Source organism: Labrus mixtus, chromosome 24, assembly GCF_963584025.1.
Source record: "Labrus mixtus chromosome 24, fLabMix1.1, whole genome shotgun sequence".
In the NCBI taxonomy this organism is placed as follows: Eukaryota; Metazoa; Chordata; class Actinopteri; order Labriformes; family Labridae; genus Labrus; species Labrus mixtus.
The window spans coordinates 8,498,922-8,514,598 of NC_083635.1; the positions used below are offsets into that span (position 1 = coordinate 8,498,922).

The window sequence follows — 15,677 nt, forward strand, 5'->3', positions numbered from 1 at the left end:
TCATATTGCATGACTCATGGGAAGATGGGAGATATTCTGCATGGCCGTTTTTCTTACATATATTTGCTTCTGATAGTGACCACATCTCGCTCCCAGCCCAAAAAAGAAAGAACATGTTCATGACCTTTTTTTTGAAGCACTTGGTAGTCACAGCTAAGGGCCTTTCGGAAAATGCCAAACACATTTTCCCCTCAAAGTGACCCCTGGCCTTTTTAAGCAAGAACTCCACACGGGCGGTGGAGCACTGGTTTCAATCAGCGAGGGGGAAGATGTACAGCTGGTACCAGCCGAGCAGGGACGCAGCAGCTGCTTTGAAGCACGGTCTGGGGTCAACAGGGGAAGAAAGTAGGAAAGAGGTTCTTATATTCTGAATTTCAGAGCGTTAGTAGATTCTGTTGTTGAGTCTGATTTATCCGTCTCAGTAAAAAAAACGATCTTATCTGGGAGAACTAAGACGTAGAAAAGCTCTGAAGACTTATTTAAGGAGAGGGGGAGCAGGGGCGGGAGGGTGAGATGAGAAAGACAGAAGGATTAAGAGTGAGAGGGATGGGGAAGGGGAGGAGATTAAGTGTAGGTGATAAACATGAAATGTAGCTGTGACTTTCACAATATTTGTAATACTTTAAAAATGAAATGGTGTCACTGTCAATAACCTGGTTGTCATTGTTTTGTGCTTCTTGGGTCACACTTGGATTGTTTGGGTTGGCAGCGCTAGCGGGAAAGAAAAAAACGACCTTGCCTCTATCGTATTGTATCGCATCGCGTCCTATCGTATTGTATGGTTTGGTAACTGGAGGTGGAGAAAAAATTGATTCATGTAAAAACCGAGATTCTTATCTTTTGAGATTTTAAATAGATTCATAACTTCCAAAAATATTTTTTTGTTTTTTTGGCTAATCAGTCACTCCCTGCTAAGTGCTAAGGCTAGCTCTTTCACTCAGTAGTTATTAGCTTATCAAGTATCGGCTAATCGGTCAAAAAAAATCCCATATCGGTCAGGCCCTAAGAATACTTAAGGACTGTTTGTATTTGTAAAAAATGATCTGTAAATACACGAGGGTGACCCGTCTAGGTGCCGTCTATGAAAAACACTGGTTCACAGTATGTGTACATTCAGGCATGGTTGCCTGTGGAACTACATTGCCTGATTTATTTATCTGCGCTGTCACTCAGCGCCTTGACGTTTGTGATCAGGAACTGTGGTTAGGGGGTTCATCTCAATTTCCCAGAGGTCCTTAGGTAAAAAAACTCATCCTGTGTGAAGTAGTGCCGAAGAACAGTTGAGTTATACGACAACCCGGAGATGACTTGGTGAATGTATAGACGTGGAAAAGATGGAATCCTTGGGTGTGTATATGCAGTCATGTCTGTCATCTGACAGTTAACCCTGACAAACGTTCCCTCCCCCGGGTGCTTCAAGTGCATAAAGACCATGAGATTGTCTATAAAAGGAAACATCGCCCACATTACTTCAAACCTCAAGGTGAGTCAGGCACTGTGAGTCAGGGACTGTGAGAGGTCAGCGGATCGCGGAAATATTTAGATTCACTGCTTCGTGTAAAATCTCACAAGGAAGATGAGGCAACTGAGGTCACGTCGAGTAAAAAAGAAACTCTGACTCAACAGTCAGTGTGAACGTCTTTGGGCTGCTGGCTCGTTTCAACAATGACATCAAAGAAGGTGTGATAAAAAACACAACTCAGGACGAGAAAGGAAAGTGTATGCCTTGTCAGATGTTCCCGTTGCAATTTTGTTCATTATGCATGCACACACAAGCACACACACACACACACACACACACACACACACACACGCATGCAAAAAAAAGCTCAAGGTCATTTTCTGTCACAGCAAAGAAATTAACCGCCGCATCATTCAGGCTAATGCAAATAAAAACCCTGCGCACAGTCCAGCACACAGGAAATGCCCAAAAGCGCACCCAGCAAATCCATGCACACAAGGACACACACACACACAGGAACAATACAACTACATACACACAGATGGACTCATGCATACATACGGGTGTCAGAAAGCATCATCATTAGCTGTCAGCCGGCCCAACGTGTCCTCAAACTGTCACTAAAAAGAGAGTCACGTCCTCGCTGCTAGCCCTCGCCCCGAACCAGCACCAGCTGCCTCACCATGACAACAACACATAATCTCTGAAATGATGAACGTTTCTCTGAAAAGATATGCCTACATTTGCATAACTGTGATTAAAAAAAAGAGGTCTGTTTATTCTTGAATAGAGGCTAAAGATAAGATAGTAATGTGGATTTGAACCCGTGCTGCCTGCTCGGAGGACTATGGGCTACATTGGGCAGCTTCCTTTGGCTTTACTTTTTTGGTTCATTCATCACTTCCATCTGCTTTTAGCACTTTGAAGGCAGCATTTTTATTGGTGAGATAAAGCTCTTGTTTATACGAGGGCTCCACGATAAATCCGAATTTGGTCGCCCCAATGTAAGCATTAGCAATCAACCCTTTCAATTTATCGCAGTGTTGTTCTTACTCTCTGATGTGCGTCAATTCTTTCCACCGCTGCCTGACATTACTATCCTGCTGTCAGCTAACTCTTAGCTTCTGTTTATATCACTCTCATTCATGCTATAGCACCACTGTGAGAAGCCATGAAGTAGTGACGCCATGAGTTATAATAGCAGGGAACTCTGTTAAGAGCTCTCTATTTTTTAGAATTAAAGGGGACATATAATGAAAAAGAAAATCCACTTTGACAGTGTTTTTGAACACATATTTGGGTAACCTGTGTCTACCGACCCACAAAATGTGAAATAAACCCATCCAGTCCTTTGTTTGTGGTCTGCATAAGTCTTACAACACAGAGAAAAATACTCTGCTTCAAATGTGCTCTCCTTGTGATGTCACAGTGGGATTTGGTAAAAAAAAAATCCCCTCCCCTCCCCTGGTATCTCCACCCATGGACTCCACCCCCAGCCGAGAACAAAACTTTTGCGCAGGTCTACCATTTTTATTCTTGTTACAGAGGAGTGATGTCTACCGGGAAAACTCAGGGGGGGCTCATTTCATTTAAAGAGACACACACACCAAAACGGAGCATTCTGAGAGAGCTGGTTTATACAGGATCACAAACCTCCTCTGGTGCTTGATTCATGTTATATTTTGACCAAAGCACAGCACTGATGTTTCATTTAGACCACAGGAGACTGTTTGAAGATGTGGAAAAGGGGGATAGTATGTCCTCTTTAAAATATTGCTATTGGGATTTGATAATTGTCTGACACGATTCAGGACCATGATATATGGCTTTATTATCATTTTATCCCACCACCAGTCAGTACTGTATTATTGGTGTTTGCTAATGCTACACCATTTTTATCAGCAGTTCATAATAAAAAATATGTCCCTGCCCTACTTATTAGCTTCTTTAACTGACCACTTTACAGTTAAAAGGATTAACCAGTACCAGAGCTCTTTATCGAGGTCAGCAGAGCTAGAAATAAAAAAATGTGTCCAGATCGCGACGAGCATCGAAACGTCCAAATGGGACCATCCTAATGAATCATTCACAATGTTGCTGACTCATTCAATTCCACTTTGTAATTAAAGAAAATGTCAACAACAACAAAAAATCACAAGATCATCACTTGATGGATACTTACCTTTTACATTTACGAGAATCTGGAAGTGTTTGCAAAGTACTGCATGCAAATCGACTGAGTAAGTCGGAACATCACGCACCACTTCATCAGAGCATCATCCGGCTCCGAGGCGCTCACTGTCACACACAGATGACTTTGTCTTCCAGCTAATGTGCCACTCAGGCGTATTATCTATTCAAATCTCAGTCAGGGAAGAGTGCAATAGGAGCTGCCATCTTGCATTGGCGTTAGATTAGGGTGTGATGAGGCATAGACCATTCTCTTTGGAGTAGAGGTTTAAAGCTAATCTACATTGCAGCATATATGTAGTCCATGGTGGAATGGGGGATCATCATGTTCAGACTGAAATCCTCATTAAATCCAATGTGTTGCCATCCATTTGGTGCATTAGCATACCTCCCAAAAAGCCAGGGGTAACTCACAATACGATACCTAATCCTCAGCCCATGATAGTGATAATATCACATTGATATAACATTGATCATTGAGTCTAGAGCCAGACCGATTTAAGGCTAGCCGATAATAACGGCCGATATTGGCTTATCCATGTAAGTATCAGGATTGGCAAATTTTATCGCGGATATGCGCCGACTGGAAGTTCAAGTGTTACTCATTTGGCAGATATTGGAGGTCAACACAAGTTCAATTCATGAAGAACAGCCAATAGTATTTGCATAGGAACAATACTTGTCTTTTAGCATAATCACAGTTCTACCTGTTGAAAATGTTCTACTTTACAGACTGTGTACCCGTGACCTTTCAAAGTTGAATCTCTCCAATCGAGCGCTGATGATTCAATCAGCCAACCTGAAACTGCTCCAGCTGGGACGCTGATTCCTGCCACGGGCACCACAATGCATTAAAAATACCGCAATGCAGCTCGGGAAAGACAATTAAAGTGAAACTTCTTCATTTGGATCCGAGGAGGAGGTAATGAGAAATGGTATGTGACAAAGTTTGAGGAGCCAGTTGTTATTTCAACGTTGCATACCGCTGCTTCAGATGGATCTCCCCGCTGTGAGAAAAAATTGACTTTTATCCCAGGTGTGCCGCGTGGAGGCGTGAAGCATGAATAAGTTATATGTGAGAGTCAACCTCCGATGCCCTCGTCCCTGCAGTGAAGTGCAGAACTGTATGTACATATGTGTGTGGTTAATGTATTGGTTAATGTACTACAGTCCACCAGGGAACAGGAAAACACTGATTTATGGGCCTCACTGGTGGCCCACAATTAAACATAAAGATGAATGCAAGAAGCAGGAAGTACAAAAGTCTCACTCTGCTTATAGTGGAAGAAAAAGTTAAACGTATTCCCTATGGTTCCCCATGTAAAGTAATACACAGATCCTTGCAATAAATGCCTGTTTGGAGTATAAAGTCAGCGTGTGGAATCCAAAACTGGAGCATTAATCAAACCACATGCATTTTGTATGAAGCTTGAGAGGGGGTTTCATACGCTGTGACGACTGCATGAGACAGCCAATGAATTATGAATGGAATAAATGATGCTCTCAGTTGGATCATTAATGGTTCAATTATTAATCCGGTCTTCAGGGTGTTAGGTTCAGGTGTTATTTTAATAATCCGATGCTATCTGCCGTAGTAGTGCTTCCTTATGTAAATTTTGTTTTTGTTTGTTTCACCTTTTTACAAATCTGATCCGGACAGGAACCAGCTGTAACAGATGTTAACTCAAGACACTTTATATAAAAAGGAAAAAAAACTGCCTTAAAGAGATAGAAACCTCGATCAGAACCAGACTCATGTTGAACAGCCGTCGGCCAGAACTGTATTGGGGTCCAGAGGGGACAGAGGGAGATGCAAAATACAGCTAAATCATGTTACTGACTTTAGACTCTTAGAAGTATGCTTGCTAGACGATGAGCTTGTTGGTTGAGTTTTAGCAACTAAAAATACATATGGCCAGCATCCACTCCACCACTCATCCAGTTTTTTGATTGGCTTGGTGTTAGTTAGTTGGAGTCAGCATTTCCAATATGGCGGCCCGCCACCATTGGGCTCCTTAATGCCTCTTAATTCACCGAGGGCGACACCACTGAGACTACTCATTGACTACTTAACGACTGCTTGAGACTAATAGTCCACTATGGCTCCAGAAAACAAGATGGTGGATGGAAAAACACCCCATTTAAGGGTGCAAAACAGCAGTCAAAAAAAACAGTGGGTGACATCATAGTGGCTACTTCCATTCCTTATAGATGGTAAATCACTGTAACATCAATAAAGCGAACTCACTTGGAGAAAAACTTGAATCTTGACCTTGAGAGGAAGCCAGACCTCCGAAAGGAAACTCCATATATGTGTTGAAAATGTCGATTTTAGCCCAGGCCGAAATGTATGATGTTAAAACTCTGCTTCTAATACATGACTGAACTGGATCCTCTTGCAGAAAGAAAAGAAACACGTAGGAGGTTCACGAGGCAGATTAAAGCGTATAGGTCACTTCAAATTCAGACTGTCGGACACGCACAGGTAGTTTCTTCGGCCCACAGAATCGACTGCCAGGGGACAAAGCCTCTAAAAGCCGGCGACATTTGCTTCCAACATGGCCGCTTGCCCAGGCTACGTGTCTTATTTCTCTATTGAGCTCGAGTTGTCCCCTCAGGCGGTGCCAACACCTCGTCTTTATTCTCCCAACACCAGCGCAGATAAACACGGGGAGCTGTAAACACACAAACCCCACACACCAACACACACACATTGGCCTCAAAGGTTCAATCAATAAAACCCTTGCAGCACTTTTCCAAAGCAAAGACATTTCAGGACTGTCTTATGTGTGCAATTGAGTAAGCGTGTTTTGTTACTGCTCTCAAAAACAAACGAGGCAATCCATATGCCCATTAGTGATATTGCATTACTCTCCATTGGCATGCACGGCTTTCTACATCTCAGCATGTGTTATCTGTTTGCACAAAGGAATCCATCCCCAACAATGCGTCTAGAAAAAGAGACGATCTCCACGTTGTATTCAAGTGACTGACCCTTCCTGCCCGAATAGCCAACATTCTAGTTTCTTGTAATTTCATGAAGCTGAAAAGTACCAGTGTTTCCCCTACCATTATATTAGGGGGGCGGCACACACGCAATAATAAAAAGTCCGTAAGAAGCATCAGAAAATAAAGTAGTCGGCTTAGTTGACTTCAGACTTTTCTGGGCATGTCTCTCTCTCTGCCGTTACTCAGGGGATGCGCTGTTAGCATGCTGCATTCAGGGGTGCTCAGACAATGAGAGATGCATTCAGGTGTAAATTGGCAATAACTTGCATTATTATTGGTCCTAACAGAAGTGTTAGCCATTGAGAATGGAAAAGGGAAACTCTTGCAAAATATGCAGATGAAGAGCATCTTAGTTTGTCGACTCTTTTCCTTTTGTGATGGTAACAGAAGTGTGAAATAAATTACAAATGCTTCATAACTGTGGTTAAAGCTCACAAAGCTAAAAGGTCCATATCGGTCGGGGCCCTAGTATCTGTACTTTGATTTGACTGAAGAATATATACTTTTTCCACCTTTCAAGGGAACTCTCAGGCACAAACGTATGCATCTTCACAGCAGTCAGGAGAAAATATCATATAAATACATATACATCTTCTCAGCTTGATTCTTTAGGGATTCAAAAACAAAGATTTGTGTCAGAATGACGCAAAATATAATACATCAACACATAAAGAAATCTACCAAAAGCCTGTTAATAACAGCCAGAATAGCAAGTAGCCAATCATAGATTTGGAATTTTGGGGTGGCACCTAGGGTGGCCAAGGGGGCCCATGCCACCCCTAGTCAACCCACTGGACACGCCCCTGCCTTGACTATGAAAAAATGATAACCTGCCTGCACTTGGCCTTATTGCCTTTCATTGAGAGGAGAAGCTACAGTGCTGCCAATAAGCTTGTCAGTCATCCTCAGGAAAAGCCCCCCAAAAAAGAGTCCACTTTAAATGAATCTACTTGCATCTGCCTGTAAGACACATACAGGCAGATGCAGAGGCCTTTTCATTTCTAAAGGAGCTTATCTAAGTTAAATTCTCCTCAAAACTATTAAGCTGAACTTCCTCTCAAGCAATGAAATGAGTCCAATTTTCCATAACAGTGTAGTTTTTCAAGCGGCTCCAATCCTGTTGAGTAGACACATTCTTCCTGTGGTCTTCCCCGGAGATCCACGTTGACCAAAAGTTATCAAATCTCCAGTAAACATCCATGAGACCGCTTCACTGTGTACTGTGTGCACGCAAATCCAATTATTTTTATATAGCCGTTCATGAAGGATGAGATGTCTGCTTTGTATTTTACAAGCTTCCATGTTGGATTTGTGTTTGGACAATGTGATCCTTTGCTGCCGCTGGTTGCCCTGATAATTATGTATTTAAAGATCGTCTGGTAAGAAAACTGGGTGCACCACAATGTTTGGCAAGCATCTTTCATTTTTACTATTCGTTCACTGGCCAGACTTCATTCTTGTGGGCTTGTTAGTGTCCAATTCAATTTAGCAAAAAAAAGGTATTGGCTTTATTTTGGGTCAGCCAAATGCGTTAACACAGATTTGTGAAAACTGAATGCATGACCCCTTTGAGTTCTAGTCTGTTATGCTACAGGAGTCATTTTGCTGGCACGGGTTGGGTCAGCTAGTCCCCATAGCGGAAAAGGTCATTGCAAATCAATACAAAGCTGTGAGTGGTAATTTTCGTTCAATGATTCAACATATCTATTAGGACAGAAGTGGTTACTCCCAAATGAATCGCATGGGGGAGCTTTTATGTAATATCTTGATGAAAGTTCTCATTTGTCGAACAAAACACTCCCGTCTCAGCCGCTGTTCGCCCAGTTTATGTATTCCCTGCAAGGACCCATCGATCCACTTTCTGCTTGTAGGCCAGACATTGACTTGGAGCTTCAGCTAATCAAAGCGCCAATTAATGCAGGCAGCAGTATGCACAGCAAGTTACAGCATCGATCAATGGCATACTAAGCCGCAAAGGCACAAAAACTCTGTGAACCAGATGAGACAAATGGTGTCAGCTATTGTGTTGTTGAGAATCGTCTTGTTTGGGAGTTACTGTCTCTTTGCATTGAGGAGGTCTCTTCTATTGTGCTCACGATAACTGAAAAGGTTTTGTTGACTCCAGCAGGTGGGAAAATGACCTTTTATTTATTCATTGTCTGAAATCGTTGAGGGTGACACAAGGCAGCATCTTATTGCATGACAAAATGGGAAATGGAACAAAAACCTATTTAACCGTGAAACACCAGGATATAACTTGAACTTTGGCTGAATGAAAGTTGAAGGGAGGAAGTGGAACTCGAGGTAAACAGTTCCATTTTGACAAATAAAACCCACAATATTTCAAAAGATGGACGTCTGATATGAACTGTGATATGAATATTGACAGGCCTTCCTTCACATTTTTGTTTTATCTTGAGCATAATCTTCTTCGGCAGCCATTGAAATCACACAAACTCCTCCCTGTGTCTGCTGTTTTGCTTTTTTCCTGCATAATTCAATTAAATCAATCCAATTATTTTTTTATTTTGATTACTTGACTATAGGTTCTGAAAAAATTTCCACTGTTTAAAATAGATCAGAGCTCAGAGGTTATTGATTGGCCCTTTGAGTTGGCTCACCAAGTTAAAGGTTTCCAAAATAAAAAAAGTGGCTTTAAATTATTTGAAAGGCAATGCAGCTTTATTCCATTTTTGGCTTATCACTTATTTCCCATTGCTCACTGCTGGGACTTTGTGACAAAAAAAAATACAACATTTTGCTGTTTACAAAGTGAAAAAGAGATGGCATAGATTGAGCTGTGACAACTTTCTACATTTGTGAATTCAGGACTCATGGTGCCTGGTAATGTAGCTGCTGGTAAGTAATCTTGGCATCTTATTGAACTCACAGCCCTATCACTCAAATCATCCTTTCCTTGTTGTATTTCATGGTTCACTTGTCCCAAAAAATAGCCATCAACACAGGCCTTGGAAAAAAATATACTATGGCTGGTTTCGTCTAAACTGCCTTAGATTTAGAAAGGTTTTGCACCTGACTAGCCTCATGAAATTCAAAGCTTAAACCTTAACTTATTGACATTATTGTGAACTGTTGACCACCAGCTAGCACACATTTTGTTTACTTCATAAGTCCAGAAATGAATTGCCTTAAAATTAAGCATGAAACCACTGATTAACAATGACATCTTGTTCTCTGGAGCATCGTTTAACCTTTATGCTGAGGTTTGTATTTTGTATAATGCCAAAGCTAATTAAGTTTACCATCAACTAGTCTTTATAGGGCCCAAATGAGGGTTATGTTATTTAGTTATTTCATGAACTAAATGGCCAAAAATGGCAGGGCTTTTCTTCTACAGTTAAACTGCAAATGGGTGATAAATACTCATAATAATACAAATTTAAAAAACTGAAAATGGGGGCTTAGTTGGGTGATAGGCGGCCTCAGTGCAACTTGCCATATTGCTACAGGTCTCTAGAACTCCCAAGGGATTAAACACCTTCTTTCCAAAATATATTTTCTAGTTTGGTGTTTTAATGATAGCAGTGGAACGTACTGTTTGGTACATTGGGTTGAAATCTCTCGTTGGTGTTCCACTGGGCTGGAATTTGTTTAATGTACAGGCCAATGCATGCAATTCATATTGTCCCCTATGGTGTGTGACGTTAATCCTGGAGAGACCACTCCTATTTTGATAAAGTCTTCAACTATATTGTAAAGTTGGTTCTAAAGTCTGATGTGTCTGTGTGATCAGTCTGTATTTGAATCCTCATGTGAGCTCTTGCAGCGGTGGTGCTATCTGTACAAGGTTCCCAGCACATTTAACAATAAACAGACTATAATTGTCCATGTAGTGGTTGGCACAAGCTCACAATGTATTGAAAGCACATTGGAACACCAACACAGCTGAAGCTGCAGATGAGCCAAAGTTCTGTGTTTAGAGACAGAACAGGCCACTTGACTAGTTCACGGTCCATCACATCACCAAGTGTCTTTGGCTCTTGCAAGCTTGTCATTGTGCAGATAAACATTCAAGTGCCATGTTTGGTCACCCGTAGAACAAACCAGCCCATTCATACAGCCCAATAGCCCCAGGGTGGATAAAAGGGGGTCAGTGCAAATAAAATGCCATGCCTCTACTTGCATCTAAACTAGCCTTACTTCTTTCCAAACTTTCCCACTTTAACGCTCTCTCTTTTCAAACAGATTTTCTTGAGCTTTGGTGTAAGACAAGGAGGTGGCCAGGAGCCAGAATTTGGCTCTTGGGGAGCTTGGACTTGAATGCCAGGCCCTCGAGTCCTCAGCAGAGAGATGGGATTTTATAGCTGGAATGTGGGGGAGTTGGCTGGGCATGAAAAAGATTGGACACATTGGCAGTCGCTGGTGCCAAGGCCCCCTAGCTTGAAACCCTGCTGGGCTCCAAATATGGCAGGAAGGGTGTTAAAAACTGGGAGTAATTTGAGCTATCTGCAAATAGTTAGGACTTCAAAAGGGACATTTTTGATATCCTGCTATTCAAATCACCAACTGTCACTTTTCATGAGAACAAAGGGCAATCTCTTGTCTAAACCCCAAAAATATCTAGGACAAAAAGTGGCATAAGGGCCTGGGTCCACAGACAGCAATTTTTGCACTGGCAGCGCCTGTTTTCAATATAGAACCAATGTAGTTCAGCACTCATCATCCTAAACGCCTTCACACCGCTCTCAGTTGAAAAAAGTTCAGCTTTAAGAACAGCACCATGCTCGTCTATGTGAAGAAGGGGCAGGACATCTGATATCACCTTAGTCAACAATAATGGCGGCACAGATGCCAGTCCAGCTCGTCTTTTGGACGGTACAATTTCCTGGTCTAGAGCTGTTGATGCCAGGACATGACTCCTCCACATTGTGTAATGTTTTCTTGGTGACTTTTCCTTGAATAAAAGAAAATATTAAGCCCACAGAACAATTTAAAACCCCACAACGGACATTACTGAGCGAAGAAGGAGTTAATTTTCGTAACATAGGGCAAAAAGTGATTTCTTTGGGCCCGTCTCTAGTGAGGAATTTGCTTATTTTGGGCGTCAGCGTTCAGAAAACTTGAACAAATACGATCTCAGTCACTGCTATGGTCACAAAGTTTGATTGGAAAGAGATCTTAAGAAACCTTCAATCACTCAATATCTTCTTAATTGCGGAATTTCATCTCATTGCACTTTTAACATAGAGCAGCTCCAGACCAAACAGCCAGAAAAAAAACAACCTTTTGACAAGCAAAAACCTCCAAAACCCAACTCATTGAAGGACGGCTATCTGCTAAAATTAGATTAGCTAGTATACCGGATCTTAAACAACACAATACCTGCACTTTTAAATCCCTTATTTTTCTATCTACAAAACCTTTCTCATCACTGTCAGGAGCCAGGCACTCACATGTATGCTCGAGGATAGTGTCACGTACCCGAAGCTCCCTCCACGCAATGTTTCACTTCAATTTAGCTCATCGCCTGTAGCTTCAGGTATGCAAACTGTCACATCCTGCTCCATTCTCCAACAACTCCCTCTCCAAAATGTCTGCACTGATAAGGGAATCAAGTGTGTGGAATCCATAATGTGCGAGAGAGGGACTCGAGATCTAATACAAGTATCTTTGTAGGGCAGTAATGGAACAGTCCAATGGTTTTTGTTGGCCCTTTTTGAAATGAATAATGAAACACTTAATCCATCTTGAAAGAAAAGGTCAGTGCACTACCAAGATTTAAGTACCAAACTTATTCTACAGAAGATGAGAATCATTTAAAATGCATGGGCAATTCCTCAAGAGCTCAATATTGTGTGAAAACCTATGAAAGTCATATTTTGGTGAACCACATTCTCCTAATTGCATGGTGTTCAAAATGGAGCCATTGCGCAAATGTTCAGATGGTAGAATCCAACTGACTGCACCAGCAGTCAAATCTTTATGCAATATTTACAACTGTGTTGTTGTGTGCTGACCTTTAACGAACAAAAGAATCTGCAGAAAACAACACAGCAAAAGTCAACAGTGACATTTAAATGAGCCTATCACAAATAACCCCCCCCCCACCCCCCCAAGAGTAGAGTAGGTAGACACGCATGTTCGCCATAGACCTCTAAAGTCAGAATGCAGCTCAGTAAAGTTGTCCATAATTGATTGCAGCATGTATACACTATTTGAATTATTCATTGCCGATGTCAGTTGCGATTTAGCTCAGACACAGTGTGTTGTAGTGGAGCATGGTGGGCTTTTAAATGCTTGAAACTTCAGAACATTTACGGGAAACTCCAAGAAATTTGAAACCACTCATCACATGAAGTTGCAGTTGAATGGTGCGGAGAGTGAGTTTAATATTTCCATGCATGATATGGACATTTTACAGGAGCTTACATGAAGGAGCTCCAGTTAGGACATTTTTGATAGCAAAATACACTGAATAGTACCAATTAAAGTTACTGGTATAGTAAAATAACGCAAAAAACTGCCCTTCAGTCGTCATTGATGTACCTTGGATAGAGCTTGGAGTTTGCCTGTGCATTCAAATTTTTACTTTGTTAGGAAACGCAAAATTTTAAAGATCATGGTCATAAAGGTCACTACAAAACTAAAACTCAATCAAAAAAGACCTATCATTCTGACAAGCAGATGACCTAGCTTATTGATATATCCAGTTCCAGTGTCGAACATTGCCAATCGTGATATGGATATGAGTCCAAACAAGCACTTTGTCTACATGGGATGGTATGTTGGTAGACATAGACCAACGCCTACTGGGTATTTGATCGGTAGAGATAGCAAGCTACAAACACTTAAACAAACATAGCATTTTAGTTAAGTTAACATGCAACGCAGAACAGTAATGCCTAGTCCACAATTTCAGTTACTTGTGGCTTGTTTCAAGCTGTTTAAAAGACTCAAACGAACACCTTCAGCACCTTAAATTTAACATATTACAACAACAAATAAATTCTCCATTGGCTCAAATACATTGCTGCCAAATAAAGGTTACAGAAGGACAAATGGCATCTGATTATTGGCTTTCCTGTGCCTTTACATTTTGTTTTAGTTATTCTATCCCCTGATTCAAAGTTCTCAGCTTCTTAAAAACCCTTTTTAATTCCATTGTTTTGACATGTAAGGTCTTTATATTTCACTTTTACTTCTGCAGTTATTTTAAGAATCCCTGTGCATAATCCAGCTCCTTACAGTTACATTAAAGACCTTTAAAAGCTCTAATAACACACTGGAGTACATTCAGATCAACAATGCTAACCAAATGATGGTTATTTGATGATGATGTTCCATGAGGAACACATGTAGTAAACGTAGTTTAAGTCAATACGCAGCTGCACTAAAGCCACGCGGAGACAATGACAGCAGCATGCACGTGCATTCAGCTCCCACGCTTTAACCACATGGAGCAATCAAGCTTCTTAAACACCCTCACACCACCCCCGTCCTGACCCACTCTGCCCCTCCGATGTACCACATCTCATTGTGCATGTGCTACGATGAAAAAAAAAAAAAAAGCATAAGAAAGAAAAGCTTAAACCTACTGCTTCTAAAGGAGCGGTCTCAATGAAAGTGAATTAAACAACAAAGGAGGCACTTACATTCAAGAGCCTCACATGGTCCTCTGACAGAAAGGAAGAGAAGCGTGCAGTGATTCCAGTCGGAGAAAACAATAGTGAGTAACCTTGGAGAGAGAGAAAGAGAGAGAGGCAGAGAAAGTGAGATAAAAAAGAGTGAGTGGGAGATGGAAAACAAAGGTGAGAGAGAAGACGCAGATTCATACATCCACACAACCGGTGAGCACGCAAATCAAAACACTTAGGATCTTTTTCTTGCATCTCCCCTCCTCCTCTCTCCTGTTCAGCTTTGCCCCCCCACCCCCCACCCCCCCCCCCCCCCCCCCACCCCCACTCCCTCCCTCTCTCCCCCGGACCCTTCGGGTTTTACTTGTCATGTGTTCAGGCTCAGGCAAGCGTGAAGCGGACGGAGGAAACCGGCGCTGCAAGTGCTTTGTCCAGTGGTTGGGAAAACTCATGCTTCCATTACGTGGAACACTGAGCTACTTGGCCCCTTCTGTGCGTCTGATCCTCAGCAGATGGATGGCGAGGCAGGAGACGGTATCCAGCATCTCGGCTCATCCATCAAATCCTTCTGGGATATCATCCTAAAAATAAATACAAGAAATGAAAATTCATGCATCCTGTGGAAGAATGTAGATATATCTCTCTTTCAGTTGCACATGCACAGCTCGCTAGAACTGTACATCTCAGTTTAACCAGCCCCCAACAAGTTTAATGATATTCTCCAAATTCCCATTACCCCACTGCAATTAAATGAAGACATCATGCAGTGCACCCATTTGCTGATTACACAAGATATTACACTCCATATATCGTTCTTGTTCCTTCACTTGAAGAGCTGATGCAAACTGCCTTCATTTCTTACTAATGTTTGCACATTTCATTTACCAGCTTTGACTTGCTTTTAACTTTTAGTGGTCGTCACCCAAGGGGATAAAAAACGACGAGCAGTTGGATCAGCAGATCTTTTCATTTTCCAAACCCAAACCAGTTTACTCTCTGAACGTGAAGTTAAAAATCTGATAGAAGTTATTGAATTTCCCAAGGCTTGTGTTTCCATTTCACCATTCTCAATTAGGAAAATCAAGCAGAATTCTCAATACCTTTGGAATTGGCTTCTTCACCTTATTGGGAAACTCAACATTTTAGAGCTGATAAATGACATTTCCGTTTAGTTGTTCCTAGAATATCTCTTTTATTTAAAGGCTTTAATTGAACGTCTTTCTAGATATGATATGAATGTCTTTGAATGGACGAAAGGTTGTTGATTCATTGGTATGATGCAGTCCTTGGGGGATATTAACCTTCTTCTATATTACTTGATATGTGTTTAAGATGGCCAATTTCTCAGTTTGCTGATGATACCGTTGTATTTGCTTCTAATGTGGCTTTTGTAAATTGGACTCTTGCTTGGTGTCTTTATA

General features: G+C 41.5%; 1 protein-coding gene across 1 annotated transcript in view; it reads right to left on the reverse strand.

Moving 5' to 3' along the window:
* The window catches only part of LOC132959470 (E3 ubiquitin-protein ligase Midline-1-like), a 63,882-nt gene extending 49,407 nt beyond the window's left edge, over positions 1-14,475 (reverse strand). The window contains exon 1 of the mRNA XM_061032496.1: positions 14,275-14,475. The gene's annotated coding sequence lies outside the window, so the exon portion shown is untranslated. The remainder of the gene's footprint in view (positions 1-14,274) is intronic.
* Positions 14,476-15,677: the final 1,202 nt, after the last annotated feature.